The sequence below is a fragment of the Podarcis raffonei genome, chromosome 6 (genome assembly GCF_027172205.1).
Source record: "Podarcis raffonei isolate rPodRaf1 chromosome 6, rPodRaf1.pri, whole genome shotgun sequence".
Classification (NCBI taxonomy): Eukaryota; Metazoa; Chordata; class Lepidosauria; order Squamata; family Lacertidae; genus Podarcis; species Podarcis raffonei.
The window spans coordinates 70,012,958-70,027,080 of record NC_070607.1 but is presented as its reverse complement, the minus strand read 5'-3'; positions in this window follow the sequence as shown (position 1 = coordinate 70,027,080).

The following is a 14,123-nucleotide window of genomic DNA, read 5'->3' as shown; positions in this document are numbered from 1 at the left end:
AGGCATGGCACATATCTGTTCCTGGCTGGTTGACATTTACCATTCTTTGTAATTCTGATCTGCTTTTCTGAATTATTTGTAAGTATATTGACAGATAAATATACACAGAGGCTCTCTATTTGGGCATGACAGAATCTTGGAGAAGGCAAAAGCAGAATTGCAAATAAACCAGCAAAAGGGAGGGGGAGGGGAGTAACACTATAAAAAAAAGAATGCTCAATAACAACAATTACCATTTGAACAATCTGTGAAATTAATACATTATATTGATTGCATTCTTTGGATTTGTGGGAAAAGAATAAACCCCATGTAAAGCAGCATCTACGTGGAGGTTTGCTAGTTTTGTATTCACAGGAGGACGGGGAAAAACTGAGAGCACACTTGAATCAAGAATGTGAAGGGATGCAGAAATCTTTAGATTTGCATATACAATATTGAGATCATGAGAATGTCAAATTTAAATGCAAAATTCACATGTCTCATGAATAAGTCATGAATGGTGGCAAGGCTGATTTATTCTTTTCTTTCCAATTGTCATCATTCTCTCCATCTTCCCTTCCCCACACATATACCCCTTGAATAGCTCCTAATCTGCAAAACAGGCAATTTCTTCTTTCCTTCCACAGGAAATGCATTGATAAATATGACTCTGTAGGAAACCATGGTTTGGTCCAGTGCTTAAAGATGTGTGCATCTGTAATGTATGTGTATAGTTTAGCCTTGCTTAGAAAGTAAAAAAAAAAAAAAAAGCATTTCCTCTCTCTCTCTCTGGAGATACCTCAATGCCATGGCAACAGCCTTCAACCTTCTTCACGTGGGACACAACTAGGTTTAGGAAAGGTTAGCTGTGTGTTGTCACCAGGTGGGGCAACCATGTAAAGTGATGACTTTCCATACACTATGGTAGCATGAATTAACAGACTGAAGGCTTCTTATCTTTTTGAGGGGTGGGTGAGAATGAGTAAACTAAAATTAAAAGTGATACTAGAAAGAGAGGGTAAAAATAAATATCACTTAAAATAATTATAAATATCCAGAGTTAGATGAGAAGAAGGGGGAAGTAAGAGTCCATGAGATGTTTTCTAATGCCCATGCCAGTTTGGTCCTCAAATCAAAATACTTTGCTTGGTGCTATGTGTGATGAACCTGAAGAATACATGTAACTTAGGAAGCCTGCTGGATCAAGCCAGTGGCCAGATCAAACCAGTGGCCCATCCAGTCCAGCAACCCGTTCACACAGTGACAAACAAGATATATATATTTTTTCATCTAGGGACATAATAAATATTCATTTGTGAGAAGGGGCTATTGCTTTGTTTTTGTTTGATTATGTATTTTGTATTCTCATTTTGTATTTTTCTGTTTTGAACTACTGGATGAAGGGGGCATACAAATTTAATAATTAATAATAATAATAAAGTAATAAATCTAATGCCACTGAATCAGCACCTACAATCAAAACCAAGCAAGAGAAAAGTGAATTGCTTAGTCTTCCTCCTGCAGTTTAAAGGTGTGGAACACAAAACTGGCTGCACGTATTTGGCTGAAAATTGATAGGTGTCTTACTCAGAGGAGCCTTTGCCATGTCTGCTATTTTCAGAACAATTGCCCACAAAACAATAGGAGAGATTAAGTGATTTCTTTTTTACTTACTCTGAAACTGTACAGGCTACACTTGAAAACCATTACAGCCATCCTTCTGACATTTGGTAGGGTCAACCATGCCTTGAAATTTCACCCAAGCGTGCCAACCCCCCCCCCAAAAAGTTATAGACATTCACTTAAAAAGTAAAACTTCAAATGTGCCCAGCACAAAAAACAACCACAGCCTAGACTTATTCCCCTATAATTTCACATGCTTCACTCACTCTGGAAGGAATACTATGCCTGCAAATTTCATTCATTTCTGTCAAAATGAAAAATAGTCATTGTTTTTTGGTTTTCCTGTAGTGAAGGGGAAAGGGCAATGCTTCTTTTTTTCTGGAGTGGACCAGGATCCTGAGCTGAACTGGACAGCTTCCAAAACAGTTGAAGTGGGCTGTTCTCAGAAGTGCTGAATCAGGGTCCAATCTGAATTTTCATGTGCAAATTTCTACTTCCTCAGTGTAATCAACATTTTTTAAAAAATCACTACAGCAAGCCTAAAACATTTATGACTTTCCAGATTGTCTCACAAAAAGATCAGCATTAACAAAGGTGTTCCTTAATACCAGCCATAACAAGAATAATTTGCAATATAAGCAATTCATTAAAAAAATGAATAATCTTCAACAACCAATTATTAAAGCCTACATATAGTAGAAGGAATGTCATTTCTCATGACTGAATTCATTCTAAAAGTGCATTTGATTAGTTTGTTACAGTGCAAGGATCATTATCTTCTGGTAAAAAAAGCTGTGGACTCTTAATCTACCTTTCACATCTCTAAATGTGTAGGCAATATGGTTAGTTATGCAATTAAGACCTGTGAGCAAATGACCTTTCGAAATTCTCCACCCTATTTTTCAGCTTAGGGTAGTATTCAGCTAAATAATTAGGCAGGTGGATGATGTCTGCTTGGTCAATGGGACTTTCCCCCCTCTCCTCCCCCCGTGCCACCCTCAAATTTTCTCCAGAGGGTTAGGGATTCCCTCAAACACAGGGACAGGAGACGGGGAGAACATTATGCTATTCATAGACAAATCCTTGCAGTGATTACACATTTGACCTAGAGCTTCACTGAATTCCACCCAGAGAAATTGGGGGGACAATTTCACCAAATTTCTCCAGTGGGAGGAGACGTTTCCCAAAAGTTTATTGGAGATTACCATTAGTAGTGGCAGTAACACAGCTTCTTTCTCCCTCCTCCCGTAAGAATCCTTCCCCTACCAAAGCAATTATTCTCCCCCCCCCCCGGCCGCCATTTTGCAGTCTTCACAATGTCTCATATCAGAGGCACCTGACAATTGTATCTAGCATTTTTCTTAGTTGCTGGTGGTGGGGACAAGGAAAGACAACTATTATCAAAACTATTATCAAAACAATGGTGGGGAAAACTGGTGGGAAATTCTGAACAAAAGTGGGCTTTTATTCTAGAGCAGGGAGTGGGAAAGGGAAAAGGTCAGAAATTTTCTCAGAAAAATGTCTTTTGAGCAAGTTTAGCTCAGCTCTAATACTATAATTATTTATTTACAGTCAGTGTGATGTAATGGATGGAGTGTTGGGTAAGGCTTCCCAATTTAGGCACAGGGAGATGAGAGTCCAAATCTCCACTCAGTCATGAAGCTCATAAGGTGTCCTTTTCTCAGTTGACATCACTCTGTTTAATTCACTTCACAGGGTTGTTGTGCAGATTAAAAGAATAGAGAGAACAATACTGTATGCTTTGCTGAAACAGTGTGGGATAAAATTGTAAAGGCATGATCCAAACTCTCACCCTGAATTTATTCCATAGTAAACTTGAATTTATTCCATAGTAAACTTGGAGTAGCATTCCAGCCTTCAGAGTTTGGGATAATATAGTGGTACCACTGGTTACGAACTTAATTCTTGCTGGAGGTCTGTTCTTAACCTGAAACCATTCTTAACCTGAGGTACCACTTTAGCTAATGGGGCCTCCCACTGCCTCTCTGCTCCCACCATGCAATTTCTGTTCTCATCCTGAGATAAAATTCTTAACCCAAGGTACTACTTCTGGGTTAGTGGAGTCTGTAACCCGAAGTGTTTTGTAACACGAGGAGTTTGTAACTCGAGGTACCACTGTAATAATAATAATAATAATAATAATATCCTGCCCATTTGGTTGGGTTTCCCCAGCCACTCTGGACGGCTTCCAACAAAATATTAAAAATACAACAAAACATCAAACATTAAAAACTTCCCTAAACAGGCTAGAGATCTGATAAGTTAAAAAGTTCAACAGAGCCTTACATTTTAATATTCCTTATATCTGAATAATCTGGGCATCAGAAACAAAACATTTACCGTGTTGCATCTATACGGTGACATGGGTATTTTGTTTTTTAAAAAAATATTGGGACTCATGTTAGAAAGCAATAGCTTTTTTGTGCCTGTAACTAAACCAAAAAGGGGGGGAAGGAGGAGAATTGTACAGCCATTACTTTTCATGTTATCAGGGGAGAAAATAATATGTGAAGCAAGTAATCATGTTTAAAAGATCACAGCTCTAGAAGAAAGGCATTAGAAGAATGCAAACATAAATGTGGCCTTTAAAATATTTTAATGCAATGGAATAATGTTACACTTTCTGAATCGGGGCTACTCATCAAGGCTTTCTTTTTGTAGCCACTTGGCAGATGGATTGTGCAAGATTAATTTATTATACAAAAATAAAACAATCCCACCACTTATACGAAACATTTTGGTAACACCTCTTGTCATTTGCCATGTTGTTTAAAAAATCTTATCTGGTTTCAAGCTCTGCATTTGAGGGGGGAACATGTTATCAATCCCATTCTTTCTGAAAGGATAAAAGGATAAATTCCCTGGGATATAAGGAGATCTAGGAAGATAACAGATTCTCAAGGGTGAGACAGAGTTCTTAAAAAAATTAACTTTGCCATGAAAAACTAAGGAAATGTTGGAACGACATTTTGAGTAATAGCACAGTAATAAAGGCATTTAAAATAAATGTGGTGTGTTTTTATATCATGGGAAAACACAGAAACACAATGCAGATCATTAAAGCATGCCCTCCTCCACCCATTCTGAGGCAACTAAAGGTTGTCTGAAACAATGCATAGTGTTTTGAATACGTGTGAACACTCACTAAGCAATCTCAATTCTATTTCTTCCCCCCCAATACACATGATACTTAATCTGGTATTCACTATAAACCTTTTCAAATATTCAGTGAATGTGGGGGCCGGGGGGGGGGGAGAATTGGGAACATGCCCACTGTGATCCATGACCTTTCAGCCAATAAGGCAGCAACATGGATCTGAGAAGCAAGAAAACAGTGATGAGGGCAAGCCAAAAGTCTCCCCACAGGCCCAAAAATGGTTGCCTTGGCCAGGCAACTAACGGTCAATCAAGAAGGAGTGTGAAAAATGAGGGTGCAGTTGATACAGCTTCTCGCTGCTTAAGTCAGGGGTGATAGACAGACCTGACTAAATTTTCCAGACACATGGAAAGGTAATCGGCAAGAATGTAATCTTGTCATGTGCAAATTAGATAGATACAGTTCATTAAAGCAAATGGCATAACTCTAAATTTAAATATTTCAGATGATGATCTCTCCCTTTTGCACACAGATACATTCACAGTCATGACACCAAACAGTTTACTTCCCTGTGAGTCCTTGGGTTAGATTCCAAAGCCTTAGGCCAGGGATCAAAAACATGTGGCCCTCCAGATTTTATTGCACTCTAACCCCTCTCAGCCCCAACCAGCAAAGATAATGGTGAAGCGTGGTGGGGACTGTAGTCCAGCAACATCTAGGCCAGGGGGTCAGCAAACCTTTTCAGTCCACTGTCCTTCAGACCTGGGGGGGGCTGGACTATATTTTTTTTTGGGGGGGTGAACAAATTCCTATGCCCCACAAATAACCCAGAGATGCATTTTAAATAAAAGCACACATTCTACTCATGTGAAAACACACTGATTCCTGGAACGTCCATGGGCCAGATTGAGAAGGCAATTGGGCTGGATCTGGCCCCCGGGCCATAGTTTGCCTACCCATGATCTAGGGGGTAATAGGTTTCTCATCCCTGCATTAGGTTTGTATCAATGGATCCATGTATACTACAGAATTATTCCCTTTTGTTTCTTTTGCTGAGCACAGATCATAGGAACAATGCAGATGAATGTCTACCCTGATTGGCAGCTGCTCTTCAGGATTTTTGATAGGGTTTTCTCCCAGTCCAGCTCGGGGATGCTGGGGACTGAATCTGGGACCTTCTCCATTCAGAGTAGAAGCTCTGCCACTACTTTCTGCTTTTCCTCTCTTAAAAGATAGCCATCACAGATCTCAAGTGCAACCAGCTGTATGCTAAAGTTGCAATCCATCAGTTGAAGACCAACAATAAGCGAAATAGAAGTCACTGCATCTTACTTGTAGTGTAGCACTGAAAAGAGACAAACTGCCCCAGAATAAAATAAATGATTCCAAGATCAGGGGATCAGTAGTTCAACCTTCTGCCCTGCCAGTCCCAAAGGGGACCTGCCACCACTGTGTATACTGAGCTGGATTGAGCAATCAACATATGGCAACTTCATGTGCTCCTTAATGACCTTTGAGGTCCTTTCCAGCTCTGTGATTGGTTTTCTTTCTCATAGCACTGATCTACCATGACTGCAAATTGTCCTGTGCTTGCAAAGTTGTTTCCCCAGAGTGGCTGGGGAAACCCAGCCACATGGGCGGGGTATAAATATTATTATTATTATTATTATTATTATTATTATTATTATTATTATTAATAATTAATAATGATGATGATGATGATTAGCAGCAGCAGCAGCAGCAAGGAGGTGCTCAAGATAAACCCACAGGATGTGTGAAAATTGGATCATGGCCCTAAAACAGGCTACCTTTATAGTTGTGACAGGCTAGCATAATTTTCCTTCTGAAAATTCCACAGAGCTCTATCAGACATTTCACTTGTCCTTTCTTGACAGGATAAAAGACACTGGGCCACATTATTTCCTCTGGTTTGAGAGGTTGTCTGGCATTTGCTCATAGCTCACATAAATCTGGCAGGAGTGATTTCTCTTATTTGAATGTACTTGATGTCGAGGATTTAAAGATTACCTTCAAGTATTGGCCAGCTACTGCTAGCCTTGATACTTGGCATTCATCATTTATGAAAGGCTATTTTCGCTTTCTAGGCCCAGTATTAACCCACAAACAACCTTTCTTGGATTTTGAGATGTTGTCAGTCATATTAAAAACTGCTGTGGTAACATTTTAGGTTTGCTAGAATTTTACAGTAAAATCTATATCTTGCATTTTCCATCCTATACGACACCCTCAGGTGTGACAAAAACAAAAACAAGAGACTAAAACCATAAAACAATCAGCAGAATAATAAAGAGCAGCAAAAGTTAACCAAAGCTCAAAACAAATAGATCAAATTCAAAGGGCGTTATCATAAAAAAGCTTACCTAAACAGAACGGGAAGAGTTAAGCGTTCCACTACTGTCAGCTGCCTCTCCAGGGCTAAGACATTTTGCTGCCTGAGGCGAAGGGCAAAATGGCATCCCATGCACTCCCATTCCACTTACAGAAGTCAATTGAGTTGAATCTTACTTCAGTACTGGGAGTAAGACAACATTCTTCACAGGCTAGGACAGTGGGCACAGGGCAGGCCACAAAACATACAGTTTTGTTCTCCAACATCCTGATTCCCGGCATCTGTTGCCTGAGGTGGCCACAGCACACTGCCAAATGGTAGGGCTGGCCCTACAAGTCTTCTCTTCAAACACATATCCCCAGCAGCGTAGGGAGATGTGACCATGCACGCTGACTCTGCGCACAACATCCTCTCTGTACTCGGTGTGCCACTCTACCACTGACCTTTGCACATTTAATCAGACCATTTGCCCATGCAGCCTTCTGTGACTGCCTGTAGGTCTCTGGAGTTTCAGCTACGGGTTTGTTGCAGCCATACTACCTGAGATTATTTTTATTGAAGATGCCAGGGGTCAAATCAGGGACCATGTGCTTTACTATTGTGCTAGGAAGGTCAGTGCAGTGCAGTCATTCCAGTGGAACCAGTCTAGCACTCCTGCCACTGTGTCCACACTGCCACAGCCTCCCCACCATCTCCCTCACCCTCTCCCTTCTGACAGGCAGAAGCAGCACCCTCCCTTTGCTGGGAAGTTAGGAGGGTGGTTCCACCCCACCAGGCAAACCACTTCAGGATGGTAGGGAACCCTCAAAAATAGTCCCATATGTGGAAATTTGTCATGGCTGCTTTAGCTGATATTCTTGCATTGCAGGGGGTTGGACTAGATGACACTTGGGATCCCATCCAACTCTACAATTATATGATTCTATGGTTCTGAGAGGGACGCGGGTGAAACTGTGGGTTAAACCACAGAGCCTAGGACTTGCAGACTAGAAGGTCGGCGGTTTGAATCCCCTTGATGGGGTGAGCTCCCGTTGCTCGGTCCCAGCTCCTGCCATCCTAGCAGTTCGAGAGCACGTCCAAGTACAAGTATATAAATAGGTACTGCTCCAGCGGGAAGGTAAACGGCATTTCTGTGCGCTGCTCTGGTTTGCCAGAAGCGGTTTATCATGCTGGCCACATGACCCAGAAGCTGTACTCGGCCAATAAAGCGAGATGAGCGCTGCAACCCCAGAGTCGGTCACGACTGGACCTAATGGTCAGGGGTCCCTAATGGTTCTATGAGTACGCTTCAGTTACTCTGTAATTTTAGCATTGTTGGAAATGACTCTGTGCTGAATTAGATGTGTTCCACAACATATTGGAGCACAATTTTCTATGTACTTGCACGGAAGTGGTATTTTTTTTGCTGGCGCACTCATGTATTTCTAACTCAGATGTGAATAATTCCTAAGCTGCACATCACCCTCTTCCTTAGATTACTTCACGGCCTCTTGCATTAAACAAATCTGAAGTTTCTAGGCCAATCTATGTTTTAGATATGATGTGAGAAAAAAAGCATTAGGCAACTCTTCTAAACTGAAATAACACTTACTTTCCCTAAAACTCATTCCTTAGAAATGGCCTTTCCGGTTTGCAGCAGAACCTACCCTCAACTATTCATCCGGCCACCACAGATCTCACCTGTGCAATCAGAACTACATCTGCCCTTTTCATGAGCAATTGGTAACTGGGCCAAAACTCTTCTTCATCAAAGCCAGCTACTACTACCAGAACCACAGTAAAGAGAAAAGTTGTAGTGCTATGTTAGTTGCATATGTTAGTTCTAAAAGTCCACTGTAGCGCCTTCACAGCAGTGCTATGTTAAATGGCCATTTAAAGCCATAGTTTAGATGCAGAGTGTCACCTGCATGCAGAACGTCCCAGGTTCAATCCCTGACATCATCAGGTTGGGCTGGGAATGTCCACTGCAAGACTGGATAGATAACACTGAACTACATGGACCAATGATCTGATTCAGTGTTCCTAAAAATCTGCCATACCACAGAACTCAAAACACTCAGAACGGACTTCAAGGCTGACCAAGACCACCATCCCTTGTTGTATCCCTATCTACTCCTTGAGCCTCAAGTATCCCTATCTACTCCCTGAGCTTTCGAGTATTTTACCCTGATGCCATCTTTAAGCATAAAGGATCAGGAAGGAAAGGAAGATCACGTGTCAAAAATGAAGCAAATACAGGATTTGGGTTGGGGCAACAAGACCAGGTCCTTCAAAACAGCTCAGGGAGCAGCACTGCACAGAAAGAGCTTTAAATAAATCAGACCAGAGGTCATACTTATGCCAGTCAGGATTTCTCATGAAACAGGTGAATTGCTAAGCCAGCTGATTTGAGGCTCAGTTATTGCAAATTGTAACTGAGCCACAATGCTTAGATACTGCTATATCACAAGAGTTACACAGAGGGAGTCCACTTCATCCACAAACATCACAGCTCTGTAGGGCTCAACTGAACAGAAATCACATATCCATAGTGCTGGATTGAAAATAGCAAGCCTTACTGAAAATTAAGCAGAAAATTATTTCTCTCAACTCGAGGTGAACTGCAAGGCAGCCTTTGTACTATAAGTGACTGGATTAGGTAAGGATCAGATTTATTTATTTCATAACAATGACGCACTTCCCTGGAAATACCACCAATGTTTAATTTTAAACATAACATTGTGGTATCTTTTTTATATTTCCTCTAGACTTTTGTTTAGCTTAATAGCTAAAGATGCATCTATAATATTTATTTACTTCCTTTATTAATCACTTTCCAGTAAACATCCCCAGTCTAATCATATAACACACAGAAATACAATTTCTAGGCCAATATGCGTTGGTGGTTAGAAAAATGCTTGCTTCAATTAACATTGAGGGCCTCTTAGGGCTGGTGGCTACTAGCTAATCTGGAGCTACACACATCACCTGCTTGCTTGGGCAGTGGAAAAATAGTTTGAAATGTGAAGCTGAAATGTAGCCAACAAAGGAGGCATAAGTTTATTTGTTTGTTTTAAGTTGGAGATTTTCCAACTAGATCGAAAGAAGGAACTGAAAAGGGATTTGAAGGATACATTGTATGATGAAAAGTCTCATTGTCTAGTTTGTTTCATGTGCTTCTTCAGTCATAATGATAATTATATAATTACTGTTATTTTTATCTGTTTTTGCAGGGACAAAGTAATCCAAGTATCAAAACTTTCCACACTTCCAGCCTAGCACCAAAGAACTGGAGTAAAAACTGAGTACCGCATCCTGCAAATGCAGTCCAAATTGCCGTAGCTACATGCCTGCAGTCATTAGTTCAGCTGTTTTATCCAGAAACAGAAAGCTATCATACCAGCATTGTACACTAGGAGAGGGTTAACTTCCTTCTGAATGCAAAATGCCCTCATGGGAATGGAATGTGTAGTGTTTGTAAGTGGCTGTGCCCCAGAATCCTTTGAGAGACTTCTGACTACTGAATGTTAACAATCAGTATTATTAAAGAACAATTGATGGCCTGTAACCAAACAACAGAAACTAATTACTGGAAAACTTTTATTGTACTTTAATTACTGGGCCTCTTTGTCAATTAGCAGGAGAGAGAGGCAGAGGGAAAGTGAGAGACTCATTTTATAGTAACAATAAATTTTCTAGAACCACAATCATCAGCTGCTGAAAAAGTGAGTCTATTAATGCATAATATTAAGGCATCAGCCTAACTAACAAACAAACGTGGAATTGCTTTAACAAATAAACACTCCATGGAACATAATAATTTATTCTCATGGTGCCAGTGCCATCAGACACACTTGCCTTATGTTTCAATCTGACTTTACCACTGTCCTGATGTATTGCTTCTATGAACATTTCTGTTTTGAATATTGCAAAAGACACTGAACTTAAGGCTGGAAAAATGAGAAACCCAAAAAAGGGAAAGTGACATACCATTCCATCCCTTGTTAAACAAATTTCAAAATTCAAAGAAGTGCAAATTTGAAAATATGGCTATATTTTGATTTGCATATTGTATCAGGAACAGCAGTGTAGGCAGATTTGTCTTTAAATGCAAAATGAATTGAATTTCTTCCCCATTTTTAGGTGAGTGTAAAGAAGGGGGCTGGAAAAGAGTGCACTCCCTGGTATGGGAGATCAGGATTGGAATAGGCTTGGACAATGCTGCTGACCAGTCATTGGGCCTTGTGTAAATAGAACACTTCCCCCTGTCTCACATCCTGCCTGGACCAGTTTTGGCTTCCTGAGTACCCCTATATCTGAGTCAGTACTGTAACCAGTCTTTTCATGTTTGAGGCCATACTCTCCACCCTTGGGCCTCAGTATCACAGAAATTCCAAAGAAACATCTTTTCTGTGGGAATATGCTGTTTTAAATGTGCACTTTATGTTTGACTTCCGTTGGTAATGTTTTCTTTTGAAATGTTTAAGATAATTTCTTGTGTTGAATGAACATTTTGTAGTTGACCTCCTTTGCAATGTTTTATTTAAAAATCTTTAAGGTAATATTTTAGTTTCCTGTTAATTATGTTGCTTTGAATGTATACTTTGTATTTGACTTTCTCCAGCAATGTTTTATTCTGGCTTGTTTTATTTGATGTTTTAATGTGTTGTAGACCATTTTGAGATTTTTCCTTAAAAATGTAAAAGCAGTATAGAAATAAAATGAATAATAATAATATACTTATATAAGATGGGACATGGGTGGTGCTGTGGTCTAAACCACTGAGCCTCTTGGGCTTGCCAATTGCAAGGTTGGCGGTTTGAATCCCCGGGACGGGGTGAGTTCCCGTTGCTCTGCCCCAGTTCCTGCCAACCTAGCAGTTGGAAAGCACACCAGTGCAAGTAGATAAATAGGTACAGCTCTGGTGGGAAGGTAAATGGCGTTTCTGTGCGCTGCTCTGGTTTTGGTGTTCCGTTGCGCCAGAAGTGGCTTAGTCATGCTGGTCACATGACCCGGAAAAACTGCCTGCAGACAAACACCGGCTCCCTCAGCCTGTAAAGCGAGATGAGCACCGCAGTCCCAGAGTGGTCTGCGACTGGACTTAACTGTCAGGAGTCCTTTACCTTTACCTTTTTATGTAATATAAAGCAAAAGTTAACCCTGTACTGATGAATATCAGGACACTTCATTTATGAATGTGTATAGCTACTGAGTATAGTCATTGCTCTGTTTCACCCACCACCTAGAAAACATGTCCTATTTTTTCAAAACGAAAAGAAAATATTGCATAATTTTACCTGTTAATAACTTTAAATATATCACAGTTATTATGTGGGGGGAAATGCACTAACCCCTGTCCCAGCTGCCCCTGGTGCAGGTAACCTTATTGCCCGCCTCTCATTAGGCTCATTACCATTGTTCCTTGGAGAGTGTGTTTATCTCATTCCCCACCCCTGGCTAAAATCTGCTATGAGTACATGGAAAATACTGGCCTCCTCAAAACGGCACATAAAAAGGAAAGTAGTCCATTGGCACTGCATACAGACACATGATCTTGCCCCAGAGTGATCAAAGAGAATAGGAGGGGAAGCAACATATTTTCAGCATGTTCAACATACACTAATGACCTGAATTTGTGGTTGCACTGGGATAAGGAAGTGGCAAGTAGCTTATAAATTTGTCACAGCCTGTCTTATTTTATATTGCTTGAATAGATTGGGTTTTGAGCAATCGGGAGAATCCAGACTAGTGCCTGTAGGTGAATTTAATAAGAACTGTAATCTATACTCTCTTGACACTTTCATACATACATGATGATGCACAGTAATAGTGAATCCTATAAAGATCAAACCAAACCAAATAGGATATAAAGAATTTCTCACGGGGCATTTAACAGACAAATGAGGTGCAAATACTTCAAACCCAAACTTCTTTGAGGATTTGGTTAAGACCAAGTTGCTTTCTTGTATGGTGTGTGTACACCTATGTGTGTGTATCATACCTATAGTTAGGTAAGGTACAAATTCTGCAGAGTAATTTACACCCCCTGCATATCAGTCATGGTTAAACCAGGAAAAAAATCATAATGCAAACCAAATGGATAACAGAGAGCAGTCATATAGGAATGACTGAATTAAGTCACTGCCTGCCTGTAGCATTGGCTGCCTAAAGAGTAATGGGATGCTTATTCAGGAAAGATGAGAATGATACAGATCTGTATGGTAGCAAGACAGGAGACATCTGTGTGCACCCAGTCCAAGCCAAACTACCTGCAAGTGATTCTTCTCCCCCTTATTCTTTCATGTAACCACTTTCCCCTTTATCCTCATCCAAATTGTCTACCAGCTGCAGTAGTTTGTTGTCGATTGAAAAGGTGACCAGTTCTCCAAAATGTAGTCGTGGTAAAAAGCAGTCTTAGGGAAAGATGCAGGCTTGTGTTGCTTGCCTGTAGTGAACCGTGGAGTGATGCTAACACATTTTTAAAAATTGTGATTTATTTATTTTTAGCAACTCACAAATACGGAAGAATGAGCAAAAGAACCAGTACCAGTAAAAGAACATTTACGAAAAAGGGAGGAAATATATAAAGAAGGGAGGGAGAAGGAGGTGTGTCATTGTATTTTAGGCACATGGAATAAATAAATATATATATATACATTAAAGTTATGACTACCAAGCAGAAGTCTTAAGAAAAGCTGGCCCAAGGTCTTCATGTTTGCCTTTGTTATGATCACAACTGAGATAGATAGGTTCAAGGATTGGAAATCATTAAGCATAACTATGGTTGAAAGGCAAGCATGCAGTGTGGTGGTGCACAGGTACACACAGCAGTTTTGCTTCACCTCCAGTGAAGAAAGCAACCAAGGAGCATTAAGCCAAGAACATGCTCACAGCTTGTTTGGAGAGAGGCAAACCATGAGCCCTGGCTTGGATGTAATGCTAAACCAAACAATGGCTTAGCTCCCAGTGGCACAGCAACAGAAGGAGTGGGGAAGTGACCTAGCCACAATTTTTGCCCCTCACATTGGCATGCTGCACATTCACCTTTAAACTATTGTTAACCTTAAACATGGT